General features: G+C 49.0%; 1 pseudogene; it reads right to left on the minus strand.

Annotated features, from left to right (window-relative positions):
• Positions 1-1,483: 1,483 nt before the first annotated feature.
• Positions 1,484-3,357, minus strand: LOC148810878 (uncharacterized; annotated as a pseudogene).
• Between the last annotated feature and the right edge of the window lie 615 nt (positions 3,358-3,972).

Raw genomic sequence — 3,972 nt, forward strand, 5'->3', positions numbered from 1 at the left:
GGGGCATCCGAGTCCATGTGTACTTTTTCCCTTTAAAAGTAAAGCAAACCAAAACTGAGACTCAGGATGAACCGGAACACTAAAAAAAGCATTTGCCAAATCAATGACAGAGAAAAACTTTGAGTCCCCGGGGATAGAAGACAAAATGGTGGTTGGGTTGGGGACCACTGGAGCTCGAGCATGGATGGCGGCATTTACTGCCCGCAAGTCCTGGACCGAAGGCCAAGATTCCCCTTCGGCCTTATTCACAGGGAAAATTGGAGTGTTACATGGAGACGTTGGGCAGGGGATGAGAATCTTTTCAGCCCCCAGCTTGTCCACAACAGGTTCCAATCCAGCCTCAGCGTCAGGTCTCAATGGATACGGCAGCCTGCAGGGCCTAAAGGTAGATTTTGCTACCACATCTAGGGGGACAGCACCCTTTATCAGACCCACGTCGTACTTGTTGGCAGCCCAGAGGGAATCCGGGACTCCCTCCAGTGCAGGGTGTGAAGTGTCAACTGGGACTGAGGTAAACAATCGGCCCGTCGTGTCGTCAGAGGCAGACAGGTGCACTGTCCTACAGGTGTTAAAAACAGGTGAGCAGGGATGCCAGCTGGGCTGGAGAGCAGAGTTATGCCTAATGCCTTCAGCATCCGGGGCTGTCCATGCCTAGCTAGTTACGCACTGTTGGACAAAGACACCCACATCTTGCCAGCGGAAACCTGCAGCTTTTGCCAGAGACACGTGAGGGTGCGTCCCTGCCCAATACAGAGACTGCTGCTCGGTAGTCAGGGTCATGGCAAGGGCAGCAAAATCCCTTGAGACCAGATAACCATTCCCTTTAAGTCTATCGCTGCACTGTTCATCTCTAAACCAGATTTCCTCAAACCCTTCATCCGGGCCCCCGAAACTAACCGAGGCCGTGCAATGCAAATTGTCAATATCTTGAAAATCACCCTGGCCAGGCCACAGTCTTGCTGCGTCATTCAGAATTGTTTGGGAAACCTGACCCACATCTTTTCCTAATAGGTCCCAGCTGTAGTATTAATCTGGGACCATGGGGGAGTGTTGGACAAGCATGGTTCGGGGCAAGCAGTCTTCACTGCAGGTTAGTTCGAGCCCCTGTTCTGAACTGACGATAACGAGGCCCATTTTACAGAGCAAATCTCTGCCACACAAATTAACAGGGCATTCTTTCGAAAGTAAGAACGAGTGGTTGGTGGGCCCAAACCCATGCTTCTGGTATTCCACAGTGAGTGGTGTGGTGAAATGAGCCTTTGTCAGAGTGCCTGTTACTCCTATTGTCAGGATAGATTTCGATGAGAGCTGGAAACGGTGTGCGTCGTCTCTAAGCAGGGAATGGGTCGCCCCGTCTCAACTAAAAAGTCATAGGGATCGCCATTAATATGCAAAGTGACTTTGGGCAGCTGGGAAGGGGAGGAAATGGCAGGTAATATGAAAGTTACCTGCCCTCAGGCCCTATCTCTCCTGGCGGGGATAGTCAATCTTTCTTTTCCCGTTGCCATGTGTGCTGACTGTTACTCCAGCCGGGGGGGCCGAGTCCTAGTTCCCATCATCTTCCTCTCCCCCCTCCTTTTTGGGGCATTCTTTTGCCCAATGTTCTGTTTTTCTACAGTGAAAACATGCATCACGGTCTCCTTCTCCTCGACCTCTCCCTCTTCCTCGGTAGCCTCCTCGTCGGCCACGGCCTCCTGGTCCCCTACCCCGGCCCCTTCCTCTTCCTCCTTGATAGAACTGGAGCTGGGCCATCTGGAGTTGGTGTAGCTGATCGCTGTCTTTTCGTGCCTTTTTCTCATTCTTTGATGCTAATTGTCTCTCAGCATGGTAAGCATGGCGGCACACCTCGGTCAACCGGGTGGTGTCCCAGCCGATGCATGAGTTTTTCACCATGCTTCCTATTTCGGGGAGCAGGCCATCCATGAAAAGATGGGTAAGTTGAGTTTCATATACTGAGCCGTCGTTGTTAGGGGCAGGTGGGGGCAGGCCACTGAGGTTACTGAAGAGGGGGTTCAGTCTCTCCAGTAAATCATTACACGTTTCTCCAGGCTTTTGCTTGGTTTGTCTCAAGGTGAACCAGTCCGTTTTGGGGGGATACTTTGCTTCTATTCTCTGGCAAATGCCGTCTAGCTGGTTCTGATAGCCACTGCCACTGACAGCGTCATACACCACGTCTGGGTTGAACGTGTCGCGCACATCGCCGTAGTCAAGCTTCAGGGTCTTTCGAAAAACAGTCTCTAGTTCGCTCCTCGTGGGCTTACATTGAACAACTAGACGCCGCAAGGCAGTGGTGTATTTTCGCCCATTTGTCTTGGGGTTTGGTAGTTTGCCAATTACGACTAATCAGTTCTGCTAATTTCCATGGGCGGAAAACTAAACAGGGTTACCTGTTACCCTGGGGGTTTGGACATTCTATCATAGGGAACTGGAGACCCAGATTTGGGTCATCCTCCTCTTCTCCATCAGAAAAAGGCAAAGGGACTAGTGATGGGTCCAGGTGGGAACCATATTGGGCTCCCGGCCTCATAGAGGGCGGGGAGAGGCCATCCCACACTGGTTGGGGTCCCTTCTTTGGTTTAAACTCAGAGGCTGTTGGGCAGAGCTTAACACTGTTTTCCCCTGACGCTGGTACAGTATACATCCCAGGGCCTGTTGTTTAGAGTTCTCCCTCACAGGGGTCCCATGGCCTCCTGTGCCCCGGTTATATGGGGATGGTGCCGCTGGTAGAGGTGGAGCTGGGGCTGAAGCAAGACAGTCGAGGTCTTGATACAATTTAGATGTGCTCAGCATCATCTGTTCAGGGTTAGTAAGCAAGGGGGGGAATCTTTTTCCACACGCATCCCAGACTGACACACATTTTCTCATATACTCATAATTCCAATTGGGATCCCCTCCTGGATTTGGAGGGTCAGTCATTTCATGCAGCAATCTAATGGCCCATGGCTGAAAACTCCCGTCTCGAAGCCACTGCTCATTCGTCCATCCTGACATGCAATCAGTGAAAGGTTGGCAATAAACCAATCCATATTCTCTCCCTGCTATATTCATGGGAGTTCCCTCAGGTTTATCATTTCTCTCTTTCTTATGTGCTTCTTTACTTTTCTTTTCTCTAGCCTGCACCTCATTTTTCCACAGCTCAAAATATTTCCAGTCTACTTTCTTGTTTCCTTTTTTCTCCCTTTCCTGCAACTTCTCCTTAAGCTGCTCAACCTGTCGTGGACTAAAGCTGCCGTTCTCTGGAAAACCCAACTTACTCCAAAGGGGAAGACACTTTATTCCCACATCACCAAACTTATCCTACATGTACTTGGCTGGGCCACTCAGCCCAGCTTTGCCTTTAGAGCTCTCATTACCCATTGTCGACAATGCCTTACTGTTTGTAGAACACTATAACATTTACTACTCTGCAGAGCAAAAAACACACGTCTGTGTTAAGATATGTTCGTTTCACGGGTCCCAGACCGATTATAAGTCCCTGACTTATCGAAGAGAACACCCTTGTGGCTCGTTTTTAAAACTAATAGTTCTTTTAAGGATCACTTACTGATGTCAGACGGCCATGGATTTATCCAGACACTTCTCTGGAAGGATAAGTATTTATCCCCCAAGGTTCGTCCAATTCACAAAAATTGTCCGGGTCCGGATGGAGTTTCAATAGCCGTCTGCAATCAGGTTTGTGATCCCATCGTGGAATTTTATCGAAGAAGAGCCAGGAGAGGTATTCTCATTCACTCAGTAAGGTCTTTATTCATATTGCAATATGGGAAAAAGCCATCACCCGTCTGTGCAGAGAAGTGAAAGCTGATTCAAAAGCAAGCAGGGAGAGCCCTTGTTTTATATCTTTTTTTAAGCTAATGCAACACTTCAAGGACAGGCAAAGCAGTAATTTTCCATTACTTATAGGTTTTTGCTTTTAAGCAAAGAAGAGCAGTTATTCTAATTGTTTCTCATACTCCCTTCTTCAAGCAGCAG

This window comes from Atractosteus spatula (genome assembly GCF_055471065.1).
Source record: "Atractosteus spatula isolate fAtrSpa1 chromosome 17 unlocalized genomic scaffold, fAtrSpa1.hap1 SUPER_17_unloc_3, whole genome shotgun sequence".
NCBI lineage: Eukaryota > Metazoa > Chordata > Actinopteri > Semionotiformes > Lepisosteidae > Atractosteus > Atractosteus spatula.